The 16,030-nt window shown below is 35.3% G+C and overlaps 1 pseudogene; it reads right to left on the bottom strand.

Moving 5' to 3' along the window:
* On the bottom strand, positions 301 to 3,129 carry LOC100157252 (annotated as a pseudogene).

Raw genomic sequence — 16,030 nt, 5'->3', positions numbered from 1 at the left:
ATGTTGCTGCAAATGGCATTATGTCATTCTTTTTTATGGCTGAGTAGTATTCCATTGTGTATATATACCACATCTTCCTAATCCAGTCATCTGTTGATGGACATTTGGGTTGTTGCCATGTCCTGGCTATTGTGAATAGTGCTGCAATGAACATGCGGGTGCACGTGTCTCTTTTAAGTAGAGTTTTGTCCGGATATATGCCCAAGAGTGGGATTGTGGGGTCATATGGAAGTTCTATGTATAGATTTCTAAGGTATCTCCAAAAAAAAAAATTCTAAAGTTTTTATTGGCAAACACGCTTTAGAAAAGAATGATTAGTCCTACTGCATCCAAGTCAGAAGAGTTGTATCCAGGAATACATCCAGTGGTGCCCAAGGAGACTGCTGCTTTTTCAACCTCTTTTTCATGAATCCAGTCATAAGCACAAGACATGCAGTCAACCAGTTCTTCCAGCTTAAACCAAAGGCTGGTTTCTTTTTCAGGACTTTTTACAGAATCACTACCACAAATGATATTCCTGCTAACTTGAATGGAGAAGTCCTGAGAATGGTGCCCAGCTTAGAATCTGCTAGATTGTTTTCTAAGTATCAGGATCTCTGACTTCACCACATCCAGGCCCTCACAGACTATGGCCACAATTGGGCTTGAGTTCATGTACTTCTCCATCCCTGGGAAGAATGAGCAATCTTTCAGGTCAATATATTGCTGCTCCCGATATTCTTCAGAGAGCCAAAGGAATGTCATGGCCACCATACAGAATCCCTCTTGCTCGAAGACCTTGATGATCTTGCCTACCAGGCCTCAGTGCGCCCTACACGATGGCCATGAAGGTGCACTGGATGTTGGCTAAGGTCCAGGATGCTGGTGGGTGTGGATGACTCTGGTACTTCAGTGCCAGAACCGAGACTTGCAATCTTTTATTTTTTTTAATCAAAATTTTGTTTTGGCTAACTGTAGCCATTTTTTTTTTCCCCAAAAAGAACTTTAGGGTAACAAAGACACTCTCCTTGATCAAACTGTTGTCAGGTTCTTCTAAGCCATCTTCTGGACTAGGCCTGGAGCTTGGGCTTCAGACACCATTTTTGTAGAGTCTAGTTTTAGCAAGAATTCCACTAACCCTACTCTTGATGTCTGATCAAAGCACTCATCCCCTAGCACTCTCCGCCCTCCCTATCTCATTGCCCTGACCTGTCTTCTGCAAGAATCCTGTTAAGTCTGTTTAGCAGAATCTCCCTACCCTTGCTCTTGGGAATGAATTTTTTTTTTTTACCACTGACTCCCATCCCTCCCAACTTGACCTCTTTGTTGCCTATAAATCTACTTATTTTTCTTGTATCTGGAGCTGAGCCTGATCTCTTTACCCTGTTGCAAACCCCCCATTCAAATATTCCCTCTTGACAAAGTCTTACTTACCATCTCTAACATGTATCAGAATATTTTTTTCTTTAATGAGTCACCTTGTTAGATGTTATAAATAATTCTAGAATTTTAATTGGTATTGATTAACTTTTTTTGTTGTCTTTTTAGGGCCACACCTGTGGCATATGGAGGTTTCCAGACTGGGGGTCGAATTGGAGCTGCAGCTGCCAGCCTACACCACAGCCACAGCAATGCCAGAGTCAAGCTGTGACTGAGACCTACACCACAGCTCACGGCAACGCCGGATCCTTAACCCACCGAGCAAGGCCAGGGATTGAACCTGTGTCCTCATGGATACTACTCTTATTTGTTTCTGCTGAGTCACAACAGGAACTCTGGTATTGATTAATTTTGAGAGGAACTGGTATACTTAATATCTGATTCTTTTTTTAAGAATCATGGTCTATATCTCTATTTCTGATGTCTTGCTTTTTTCTTTTTTTAATGCCTATTAGAAGAATTTGATTTTATCTTTTATATGTCTAGGATATATGCATACAAACACATACATATATACACACACAGTTTTAAGCCTTAGCAATATCAAAGTATTGCAAACTTACAAAATGTATCATTTAAAAGTTTATTTAGATTTCTTTACATGTATTTAGTTTTGAGAATTTAAATAGTAAGTTTTAAATTCTTTTTAGTCAGTGTTTGCCACCTTCAATCAGAAAGACTAAAACAGAATTTAAATTAAAAATTCATAACAAAATTAAATACAAATATAGGAAATGCAAATAAATAAACTTTCAAATGACTTTTGGGGGTAAGTTTGTAGAATTTATGGTTCCCTTTGCTGTGCAAAAGCTTGTCAGTTTGATGAGGTCCCACTGGTTTATTTTTGCTTTTATTTCTGTTGCTCTGGGAGACTGACCTGAGAAAACATTTGTAAGGCTGATGTCAGAGACTGTTTTGCCTGTGTTCTCTTCCAGGAGTTTGATGGTGTCTTGTCTTATATTTAGGTCTTTCAGCCATTTTGAGTTTATTTTGGTGCGTGGTATGAGGGTGTGTTCTAGTTTCATTGGTGTGCATGCAGCTGTCCAGGTTTCCCAGCAATACTTGCTGAAAAGACTGCCTTTTTCCCACTTTATAGTCTTGCCTCCCTTGTCAATTATTAATTGACCAAAGGTGTCTGGGTTTATTTCTGGGTTCTCTATTCTGTTCCATTGGTCTGTCTGTCTGTTTTGGTACCAGTACCACACTGTCTTGATGACTGTGGCTTTGTAATATTGCCTGAAGTCTGGGAGAGAGATGCCTCCTGCTTGGTTTTTGTTCCTCCGAATTGCTTTGGCAATCCTGGGTCTTTTGTGGTTCCATATAGATTTTTGGATTGTTTGTTCTAGTTCTGTGAAAAATGCCACGTGTAAATTGATAGGGATTGCATTGAATGTGTAGATTGCTCTGGGCAGTATGGCCATTTTTACAATATTAATTTTTCCAACCCAGGATCAAGGAATATCTTTCCCTTTCTTTACATCTTCTTTAATTTCCTTGATTAATGTTTTATAGTTCTCAGCATATACATATTTCACCTCTTTGGTCAAGTGTATTCCCAAGAACTAATTTTAAAATTGAGCTGTTAAAATATGCTATTCTAATGTTTTAAATACTTAATAATCACTTCATTTTTCTCTGTCTAACCTTGCAACTGTGGGGAATCAGAAAACTTCTATTCAGATAGTCATCATACCCTTCGGCCACACGCATATTATGTGTTCACACAACTTCTTTTTTGGTAAATTTTATATGGATGTCTTTTCATGTCAGGACTTGTGGATATAGTTCATTTTTTTTTTTTTTTACCTGCTATGTGTGCTTCACTGGTTTATCTAGCCCTCTGTTGGTGGAAATTTGAGAAACTTCTGATTTTTCAATAATACAATGAAAATCTTGCATACTGTTTTTACTTTTTATTTTATTTTTTTTTAGGGCTGCACCCACGGCATATGGAGATTCCCAGGCTAGGGGTCCAATTGGAGCTGTAGCTGCCAGCCTACACCATAGCCACAGCAATGCCAGATCCAAGCTGCGTCTGCGACCTACACCTCAGCTCATGGCAACACCAGATCCTTAACCCACTGTTGGAGGCCACAGATCGAACCCGCAACCTCATGGCTCTTAGTCGGATTCGTTTCCACTGCACCATGATGGGAACTCTGCATACCCTTTTTATAATGATATGAGATTATTTCTCTAGGATAGATATCGGGCAGACTTGTTGGGTTGAGAGGATAAACATTTTACATTTTAATGTTTTTTGTCAATTTATGCTTTTCAATGTATTGGTCAGTTATACACATCCGTGGACATAATAGGATTTTTGTCCAATCTTTTGAATGTTTCAGTTTATTTCTTTTGCCATTGGGATAAATGAAAATTGGCATTTCATTGTTGTTTTAATTTGTGTTTTCCTACTAATTTACAAGGTTGAATGTCTTTTTGTATATATGTTGCCATTTACATTTCCTTTTTGTGAATATCCTCTGTATATTCTTTGTGCACTTTTTTTGTTGAATTGTTTGCCATTTTTTGTTGAATTTATAAGGGTATTTTATCTATGCTACTTACTAAATTTATATCTCTTATATGTTACACATATTTTCTACTTCTCTGATATCTGTTCATTTATTTTAATGTAGATACTGTTTGTGGATTTTGAATTTTGGAATGTTAAATCTTCCCTATCTTTAACTGTATTTTTTTTTTTAATGCTTTATGATTTCACTTTTAATAGTCTTGAAAGTTAGCTTTCTTATCCACTGGAAATTTGATTTTATAAAAAGTGTGAAGCAAGGAAATTCAGTGTGTTCTGCCTTTAAAATGTGTCCAGAATCTATAATTTCTCTCCACCCCAGCTACTCCTCCAGTTCAAGTCACCATTACAAGTTCTGGGTTTCTGCAGTAGCCAGCCAACTGACAGTCTATTTTCAACACAGCAACTGGAGACATCTTTTAAAAATGCAATATAGGAATAGCTGCCCTTTTCACTCCGGGTGAAACAAATGTCTGTAAAAAGGCTTAAATGATCTGACCCTATCACCTTGGACTTTTCTCTTACCACATTTTCTGCTCCTTCCTCTGTCCCTCATCGTCTTCATTGTGTATTGGCTTCAATTTATACACCACCCCAGGTCTGTGCTCATGTTGTGCTTTCTGCCTATAGTAGCGGCTTGCTGTATCCCATGGCCTGGAGCCAGGTCACTGCTATGACAGCTGCTCCTGCTTTCGATTGACACCCCCACTGTGCCTGCTGCTGATCCCCCTTTACTGTCTGGGTATGACTTCCCTCTTGCCTCCCATTTCTATATTCCATGTTGCCACTGGTTTTTAAGACATAGGCAGCAGCTTTCCATTTTTCTAAGCACCAAACATGTGAAGCTCAGAAGTGTGAGGGGCCGATTCCTAAAAGATGAACTTTGATCAAAGTGGGATGGGAGTGAATAGATAACTTTTTCTCTCTTCTCCCTTCTTTTAAAGGAAGAGTAGCTCTACTCCATTTTCCCAGTGTTCATGATTCCCCTGGCATTATACTTCCCAATAAAATGTTAGCAGCAATATGTTTCCTTCAGAGTCTGTTTTCTAGTGGAGCATTTAGTGCAAATGAACGTATTCTCACATTTTGTACTCTCACATTTGTTTCTAGGATAGCTATGTCTTCTAATTATTCCCTTTATACCCATTCCTCAACTTAATAGAGAAATCTCATCCCTTGACTGTGTCATCTGTTCATGGGATGACTATGAAATGTGATCAGAGGAACTAAAAATAACCAACTAGACATCTCCAGTGGTAATTACCTCAACATTTCTAACTCATACCTGGCCGTCTTCCTGTATTTCCTATCTCAGTTATTAACACTGCCAGACAGCCAGTTGCTCCAACCTGAAACTTTAGAATAATCCTTAAATCCCTATATCCGGTTGGTTAGCAAGTCTTGTTAATGCACTCACTCAAACATCTCCAAAATAATTTCTCTTCTCCAGTGACCTTGCATTCATTGGAGTCCTGTGCTCTGTCAGATCTCAGCTTAAGTGTCGCCTCCTCAGAGAGGCTTTCCTGACACCCTATTTAAGGAAACTTCACCTTACATTTACAGTTCTATCACCCTGTTTATTTCCTTCATAGTGTTATAACAATTTGTAATGACATTTAAAACTTTGTATTTGTTTCTTCACTGGATGTAAGGCTATGACAGTAGGGCCTTGACTATCTTGTTTTCAAATATGTAGCTCATAGCAGGTACTCTTATAAAGAGTTGTTGCAAGAATAAATAAATGAATGAATGAAGAATACATTGCTCTGTTAGGGTCATTTCCTTCCACTTTTCCTTACTCATCTGTTCTAAACAAGCTTCTACACTGATGGAATTATTTATCACAAACAGAGATTTGATCATGTTACTTCCCAGTTTAAAAACTTTCATTATCTTCATAAGCATGAGATAGACATCAGTTTCCTTATCTAAGAAATGGGTAGAATAACTAAACACACATGTTTTTCAAAGAGGAAATGCACATAACCAGTAGGCTGAGGTACCTGTTCAACATAGCTAATTCTCAGGGAAATGAAAATAAAAACCACTGTCAGATATCACCTCACACCTATCAGAATGACTGTCATCAAAAAGACCACCAATAACAAATGGTAAGGATATGGAGAAAGAGAGCCCTTGTGCACTGTTGGTGGGAATGTAAGTTTGCATAGCCAGTGTGGAAAACAGTAGAGAGGTTTTTCAAAATACTAAAACTAGAACGACTTTTAATCTACTTTAAATGAGGTCTTAAGTAGAACTGAATGTACAACAAACACTAGGTCAAAATCTTAAAATTCATATTTAGTCTTAAATTATGCATTTAAAATAACTGATTCTTTATAGAGTTTTAGAGTAAAAAAACCCATGACTTTGTCTTGATTATATTTATTCTTTCTTCATAGATGTTTTTGATTTAATTTTATTCATAAAGTTCTATTTTTTCTATTTTCCATATATTTCTTTTATTTTTCTATTTCTTATTTCAATTGTTAACCTTTTTTTTCTATATTTTAGAATCTTAACAGTTAAACAATATTTTTTTCTAGGTAGAGCTATAGACATTACATATAAAATAATTGTATTTTGTGATTAGCCTGTGGGGTTGATTTCTCTTATTCTCACTTCTACAGATTATGTGTGTGCAATGATTACTGAAAACTTAAAATTTAATATCTCTTCCTCTTTAAACAGAAATAATTTAACAACCATACATACTTGACAATAAAATCATATATTGACCATGCAATTCATTTTTAATAGCTTTTAATATTGTATTGGGGATTTTTGTTTTACTAAATTTATTCCCATATGGTTTAATGATGTGATTTAATCTGTTACTCCTAAGTCAACTATAAAACAGCATTTCTAAGTTTTTACTCTTTTTAGTGTTTTAACAATTTTATCTTGAATTATACTTTGTTCCTTTCATATCTGTGCTGTTTTCACTTATAGATTTTTCATTTTAAGTTATTCTTTTAAATTACAGTGGATTCCTGAACAGCATGGAGACTAGGGCTGTCAACATCTACCCGGTTGAAAACCCACTGTAATTTAAAAGAATAACTTAAATTGAAAATTTTTAATTTATACTCGGCCTTCTATATTCATGGTTCCTCCATATCTGCAGTTTTGCTTCCTCAGATTCAACAACCATGAATCATGTAGTACTACGGTATTTATTATTAAGAAAAAATCCTATGTATAATTGAACCCACAGTTCAAACTAGTTGTTGTTCAAGGGACAACTGTATATGGATAAAACACTCCTTTAAAAAAAATTTCCTGCTATGTAAACCAACTCTTTAATTTTCTGACCTTAAATGATCCCTTGTAGTATAAAATGTTCCCACATTTATTGTCAATCCAATAGTTTGTGAATAATTACATGAGAATGTATTTTGATAAATAAGTCTATAGCTTATTAATAAATAGTGCTATGAGTTCCCCATTCTTTATAGTATGGGTAAATTCAATAAATAATCTGTCATAATTTGGTATGTTTGTAAGAAATATTAATTGGGTTAACCATAATTATTTTTCCTATTCCTGATCATCTCATATTTTTCTTATAGTACAGCTTATGAGGAGCTATTAAATATAGGTTTTTTTTTTTTTTTTCTTTTTTGGCCACATGCATGACATGTGGAAGTTCCTGGGCCAGGGATCAAACCTATGCCACAGCAGTGACAATGGCATATCCTTAACCCACTGAGCCACAAGGGGACTCATGAAAAATTCAAATACTGAGAGCCATTTCAAAGGTCATATTATTAATATAAAGAATAATAGAAGAGTCTCAGGTTATGATCCTCAAAATCATTCTGCTCTTTACATTTCTGAAATCTTTAGAATGAATTTTCATTACTTACAGCTAGTCTTTTTAAAAAAATTATTTAAAAAGTGTAACTTTGAGACTTTCACTGCCAGCCATGAAGGACTCATAGATACTGAATTTTCTATATATAAACAAGCATGAAAATAATATGAACAACTGGGGAAAATATAAACATGCTATTTTAAGACACTAGATAATAGGCAGTACAAATCCGTATGTCCCAAGAAAAAAGAAACACACCAGATCGTGCCAGTGATTGAACCAGTTTTCTGTCAGTGACAGTTTATGAACCATAGTGCGGGCAGAGAAAACCCAAGCAAAGCAGAGCAGTCCCCCGGAATTGCAGAGATAGAGATCAGAGTTTGGGGAGGCAACTTAAATTTGTGAAGCAGGGTACTGGAGGAGGATGTTTTGAGGATAATGCTTCAAGAATCTATTTGCAGTTCCCCTTATATTTTGAGTAAATATCAAACTTCTCCAGCAAAAGTTGAAAGTCTATAAAACCAGGCAAAGAATTGCAAGGGAATTGAAGTTGAACATACAGAACTGAGAGATATGAGAGACATGTCATTTTCGGACAGCCACAGTGAAGAGACATCATTTAGCTATTCTATAATCCAGTGCAGACTTTTGAAGAGTCACGCATCAATAGGAGAGCTGAACTAGAAGACTCCTGCATTTGTACCTTAAAAAATCTTAGCACTGAAAGGATCATGCTAATCCACAAAACACTTAATCTAAGCCAAAAGGTTGAGAAGCAATTCATGCACAAAACAAAACAAAAAATATCATTGTTCAAAGGGAGAAATCAAAGTGTGGACACTCAACAACATAAAATTTGTTCATCACTTTAACAATCAGTCCAGAATAACTAGACACACAAAGAAGCAAAAATGTATGATTCACGATCAGGAGAAAATATGTTAGTAGAAATGGAACCAGAAATGACCGAGATGTTTGAATATACAGATAAAAACTTCAAAAATATTTTCAAAGAGTTAAGTTAAATTTGAACACAAGAAGAATAGAAAAAATAAAGCATAAAATTAAAACGAACATAATTTGTTTTCTGAAAAAAACACAATATGAAACAAAAAATTTACTGGATGTGCTTGAAAGAAGATTAGATGTTGCAGAAGAAAAGATAAATACGCATAGTGCTATAGACTGAGTATTTATAGCCTTCCAAAATTAATTTAATAAAATCTAATCCTTAATGTGATGGTATTTGGAGGTGGTGCCTTTGGGAGGTGATTAGGTCATAAGGGTAGGGACCTCATGAGTGGGATTAGTGCTCTTATGAGGGACCCCAGAGAGCTCCTTTTCCCATCTGCTATGTAGTAAGTGAACCAGGAAGTAAACTCACTAGACAGTGAATCTGCCAGCTTCTTGATCTTGTACTTTATTTTTAAAATTATTTTTCTTTTTAAGGCTGTATCTGCAGCATGTGGAAGTTCCCAGGCTACGGGTCTCCAGCTGCCGGCCTATGTGACAGCCACAGCAATGCCAGATCTGAGCTGCGTCTATGACCTACACCACAGCTCTCAGCAACACCAGATCCTTAACTCACTGAAGAAGGCCAGGGATAGAACTGCATTCTGATGGGTACTAGTGGGGTTTGTTACCACTGAGCCACAACGGGAACTTCGTGATCTTGGACTTCCTAGACTGTAGAACTCTGAGAAATAAATTTCTGTTGTTTATAAGCCACCAAGTCAATGATAATTTGTTATAGCAGTCCACAGACAGATAGATAAAACAACAGAAAGTAACCAAACTGAAACACAAAAAGAAAACAATAAAATAAATGAATAGAATAAAAACTGACCTCAGAAATGTGGAGGGAGGAACAGAAGAGATTATAGAAGAAATGACTTAAATTTTCCTAAATTTTAAGAAAACTCTAAGCTCACAGTTCCAAGAACCTCAGTGATCCCTAATATAAACATCAAAGAAATCCATATTAAGGCACATAATAAAAAAAATTTACCAAACCAAGAATTACATAACAAACTTAAAGTCAGCTTGAATGAAGTGAAACAAAGATAAGAATAACTGTAGACTTGTCATCGGAAATTATGCAATCTAGAAGATAATGAAATAGCTAAAATTTGCATAAGGTATGTCATATATATGTATGCATAAATATGCACAATATATACATGTTATTTAAAACAATGTATGTATAAGAAATTTGTATGTATTAATCATAATATATGTACAATAATGCACATAAAAATAGAATACTAAAAAATAATTATTCAAAAAGAAAGCAGCAGCAGAAGAAAGAAAAATAAAGAACAGATAGAAAATATATAAAAAGTTGGTATAGGGAGTTCCTATTGTGGCTCAGCAACGAATCTGACTAGCATCCATGAGGATGCAGGTTAGATCCCTGGCCTCACTCAATGGGTTAAAGGATCCGGCATTGCCATGAGCTGTGGTGTTGGTTGCAGATGGGTTCTGGATCTGGAGTTGCTATGGCTGTGGCATAGGCTGGCAGCTATGGCTCCGATTCCACCCCTAGCCTAGGAAGCTACATATGCTGTGAATGTGGCCCTAAAAAGATGAAAAAAGAAAAAAGCTGGTATATTTAACATTTAACCTAATGACATCAATAATTATATTAAGTATAAATTGTCTAAATAAGAACTGTGTGATAACACTTTCAGTTATAAAAGAACTATTCTTTATTCACGTATAGCCTATATTGTCCACACTATGGCTAGGATGACTGAAGACCTGAATTTTTTATTTGATTCGATTTTAATTTATTAACGCTTAAACAGCTCCATGTGGCTAATGGTTACTGCATTATACAGTATAGATATAAACACTCCAGTAAGAAGACAACAGTTATCTGTTAAGATGGAAAAAAAATCAAGATTCAATTATATATTGACTGTAAAAGATAAACTCTATACCTTGAAAATCTAGGAGATAGATGAATAATAGGAAAATGGATTTTAGCAGAAAAATATCAATAGAGAGGAGACATTTCCTAGTGATAAAAGATTAGATTTTGAAGAAGACATACCAATATTAGTATGTATACACTAATAATAGAGCTTTGTATTACACAAAGCAAAATCTTACAGGACTGTAGTTATTTAAAAATATACCTACAAAAATTTTAATACTCTTCCTTCAAAATGTGGAAGATAATTCCCCATTCTCTGAGTGTGAGCTGTACTTATTATCCTGCTTCTAATGAATAAAATTTGACAGAAGAGATAGTATGTGAGACTAGGTCATAAATGGCATTGTAGATTCCTCTTTCCTTTCTCTCTCTCAGACCACATGCTCAAGCCAGTTGTGTCATGGATGTGGCAAAAAGCTGAAGCCTCCTGTCAACAACCATTTTAGAAGTGGATCCTTCAGCCCCATCATAGCCCACTGGTGACTACAGCCCTCACTAATGTCTTGACTGCAACCCCATGATAAACTCACTTAAGTGAAGAAAACCACCCAAATAAACAGTTCTGAATTCCTGATCCACAATAGCTTTGAGATAATAAGTGTTTCCTATTTTATCCTTATAAATGTGGAAAAATTTGTTATAAAGCAATAGATAACTACTATAAGATTGGAAAGGTAAAATAGAAATATCAATAATCACAATGGGAGATTTCAATATTTATCTCTCATTTTTGGCCACACCCACCGCACGTGGAATTTCCCAGGCCAGAAGTCAAACCCGCACCATAGCAATGATAACACCAGATCCTTAACCCACTGTGCCACAAAGGATCTCCTCAATATTTATCTCTTAGTAATTGATAGAACAGAGAAATAGCAAATGAAAGAGTATGAAACATAACAACAGTATCAACCAATTTAACTTAATTTACCTTTATGGAACTCTCCACCTCAGAGCAGGAGAACGTCATTGTTTTTAACTGAATATGGAACATTCACTTAGACCATGTGCTAGAGTAAAGAACAAATCTCAATATGTTTAAATTATTTAAATATATTCTCTAACCATAGGAGACTAAAAGTTAAAATTAATGACAATAAAGTATCTAGAAAGACCTCAATAATTGGATACTAACAAGTATTTTAATCCATTTCAGCTGCTGTAACAAAAATGTCAAAGACCAGCCATCTTATAAAGAACAGACATTTATTTCTCACAACTTTGGAGACTGAGAAATGTAAGATCAAGGAAGGGGTCAGTGCACTTGGTGTCTGGTAAGGACCTGCTTCCTGATCTTTTGCTGTGTTCTCATAGGGTGGAAGGGGGCAAAGGAGACTTCAGGTCTTTTTTAAAAATAAAAATACTAATCCTATTCATAAAGCTTTATCTTCATGACCTAATCATTTCCCAAAGACCTCACCTCCTAATAACATCATATTAGGCATTAGGACTTCGATTTATGAATCTTAAGGAGTTACGGGCTTTGAGACCATAGCAACAACACACGTTATTGTTTTTATATACAATGACTTTTATTTTTTTCCGTTACAGCTGGTTTATAGTGTCCTGTCAATTTTCTACTGTACAGCATGGTGACCCAGTTACACATATATGTATATATTCTTTCTTCTCACATTATCATGCTCCATCATAAGTGACCAGACATAGTTCCCAGTGCTATATAGAAGGATCTCATTACTAATCCATTCCAAAGGCAATAGTCTACAACTATTAACCTCAAGCAACCCATCTGTCCCACTCCCTCCCCCTCCCCCTTGGCAACCACAAGTCTATTCTCCAAGTCCATGATTATCTTTTTTGTGGAAAGGTTCAATTGTGCTGTATATTAGATTCCAAATATAAGTGATATCAAATGGTATTTGTCTTTCTCTTTCTGACTTACTTCATCGGTATGAGAGTCTCTTATTCCATCCATGTTGCTGCAAATCACATTAGTTTGTTTTTTTTTAATGGCTGAGTAGTATTCCATTGTGTGTGTGTATATACATATGTATAAAATACCAAATCTTCCTAATCCAATCATCTGTCAACGGACATTTGGGTTGTTTCCATGTCTTGGCTATTGTGAACAATGCTGCAATGAACATGCGGGTGCATGTGTCTTTTTCAAGGAAAGTTTTGTCCAGATATATGCCCAAGAAGAGGATTGCTGGGTCATATGGTAGTTCTATGTGTAGTTTTCTAAGGTACCCCCATACTGTTCTCCATAGTGGTTGTACCAGCTTACATTCCCACCAACAGTGCAGGAGGGTTAAAATAACATGTCAAAGAAGAAATCACAAATGAAATTTTAAAAAAGATTTTTAAAAATTTTAATTTTTTAAAAAATTTTAGACTTGTTAGTTGCAGCTAAAGCTCTGCTTAGAGAAAAATTCAGAGCTTTAAATAAATTAAATTAAATTAAAGTTATAATATAATAGTAATGTAAGTCATATAAGAAGGTCTGTATTCAATAATTTAAGCTTCCACCATAAGAAGCTAAAAATAAGATTGGGAATTCCTGTAGTGGCTCAGTGGAAAGGAACCTGACTAGTAACCACGAGGTTGCAGGTTCAATACCTGGCCTCTCTCAGTGGGTTAAGGATCCAGCATTGCTGTGAGCTGTGGTGTAGTTTGCAGATGTGGCTCAGATCTGACGTTGCTGTGGCTGAGGTGTGGTCTGGCAGCTGTAGCTCTGATTCAGTCCCTAGCCTGGGAACTTATGCTGTGGGTGCAGCCCTAAGGAAGAAAAAGATGAGTGAAGTAAACCTAATATAAGTAGAAGGAAGGAAACTTTGGAGATACAGGAGGAAACCAGAGAAACAGCAAATAGACAACCATTAGATTAACTCAATGAATCAAAAAAAGATTGATTTTTTTGAAAGAATGAATAGAATTGACAAACCTCTACAATAAAGGCTGATATAAAAATAGAGCAGACACAAACTACCAATATAGGGGGAAATTGTCATTTACTACAGATGCTAAAGACATTAAAAGGATATAAAGAAATATTAAGAACCACTTTATGCCACTAGTAAGTTTTATAAAACACTCAGGGAAGAAATTGTACAAACGCTACACAAATTAATTCAGGAAGGAACATATTCCCATTAATTATATAAGGCCAGCATACTAAAACCATATAAAAATGTTACAAGAAAAATTATTACAGACTAATATCCCTCATGAACATAGACATAAAAATAATCAAATATTAGTAAATTGAAACCAGCAACATATAATAATCTATCATGACAAACTGGGGTTTATGCCAAGACTGTGAGTTTGATTAACATTGAAAAACTAGTTACTATAACTTAACAAATAGAGAACAAATTATTTTTATTTAAATAGATATAAAAAATGCATTCAATACTACTTTATCACAAAAAGCTTTCAGCAGAAGAAGGGAACTTCCTCAACTTCATAATAAGCACCTATTGAAAACCTACAACTATCTCCATACTGGTGAATGAATGACTCCTTTCCTCACTGATCAGAAATAAGGCAAAGTCCAGTCTTACCACTCTGTTCAACTTTTTTTGGAGGTCACAGCCAGTGCAATATGGCAAGGAAACATATCAAAGACATATAGATTGAAAAGGAAGAAGTAAAATTTATTTTATTTGTAGATGGCATGATCCTATACATGAGGTATATTTACTAAGGCATCTACATATAAGCAAGCTACTTGAAGTGATTTTAACAGTTTTGCTGGATTCAATGTATATAACCAAAATCACTTGTATTACTATTTGCATGAAAAATTAAATTAAAAATTCTATTTATGATAGCATCCAAAAACATGAAACATAAATTTTAGGAAGTATGTTGATGACATATAAATTGAAAATTACAAAGCACTGTTTATAATATTGAAGATGTAAATAAATGAAAGAATGCTATATTCATGGATTAGAAGGCACAGTATTGCTAAAATATCATTTTCCTCCCAAATTTATCTATAGATTCACAATCAAACTTCCTACTACATTATTTTTAACAGGTAAAAATTGAAAAGCTGACTTTAATAATTGTATGGAAATGCAAAGGAACTGGAATGGATGGAAGAGTTCTATTTGTAAAACAAAATGATAGGGTTTACATTATTTAACTTTGAGATTACTATAAAGCTATAGTAATAAAAACTGTGATAATGTCATAAAACATCAAATATATGTATTTGAATATATGAAAAGAGAGTCCAAAAATAGACCCACATATTGTCCATTGACTTTTGAAAAAAAGGCCAAGGTAATCAGATGGGAAAATAATAATTTCCTCAACAGTCCTAAAATTAATGGATATCTGCATTAAAAAAAAAAAAAAGTCCTTGCCCAAGGCCTTTCTTCACAACAAACACCAATAAACCAATAAATGATAAATCCAAGACTATAAAATCTCTAGGAAAAAACAAAGATAATATTCACAGATTTGGAATAAGCAAAAATTTCTGAAATGAGACACAAAAACTGTTAAGCATAAATGAAAAATCTTAATAAACTGAACTTAATCAGAATTAAGCACTTCCATTCTGCTAAAACAGTTGCTGCCTCCCATCTGGCCCCTTTACATGTAGGACAGGGAGAGACCAAAGAAAGAGGCAAACCACTTGGGATTAATAGGTGCAGATTTAACAGGCGAGGAAACGTACATGGGAGGTTTGTCTTGTGTGGCTGCAAGACACATAGATCTCTACCCATCCGCCAGAATTCTAAAAGTTTACAGGGGGGGTCTCAGCTGGCTTCAGTCGCAAATACCATCCAGATGACCTCTATAACACATTACTACGTCAAGGGTGTGTCCTTGAGGCATCTGCTAGGGGAGGAAAGCCAGATACAAAGAACTCTCCAAGGATAGGGAATGGGGCAAGGAGCCTCCAATTGCCCAGCTCTAGTTAGTGGTTCAGCCAGCAGTCATGTCCCCCATTAGTAGTCCAGAAATTGAAAAGTCAAGCCACAGACTGAGTATACCATGCACTATATTAAGTATATTTGACAAAGGCCATTTTCGCAGAATGTACATTTAAATTTTATGTATTTAAAACTACCTTAGCAGGCAAAATGAAACAGAAGCCTGAACCTATTCCCAGAGTCACCATCAATGTAACAGATGGGTTTTGATACTGTCCTGGAGTCAATACCATCAGCTAAAATTGTTATCAGTTATATGATTTTCTAAAATGGTTAAACAAATTTTGGTAAAACTAAAAAACTCAGATATATTATCTCCTCAATTTGTATAGTAGATGCATCCAGGAAAATAAAGACCATGTGAAAAAAAAAAAATTGCTTTTGTGCAAAATACACCTACATTA

The sequence above is a fragment of the Sus scrofa genome, chromosome 1 (assembly GCF_000003025.6).
Source record: "Sus scrofa isolate TJ Tabasco breed Duroc chromosome 1, Sscrofa11.1, whole genome shotgun sequence".
In the NCBI taxonomy this organism is placed as follows: domain Eukaryota; kingdom Metazoa; phylum Chordata; class Mammalia; order Artiodactyla; family Suidae; genus Sus; species Sus scrofa.
Note: the sequence above shows the minus strand (reverse complement) of the source record. Positions and strands in the feature narration are given on the sequence as shown.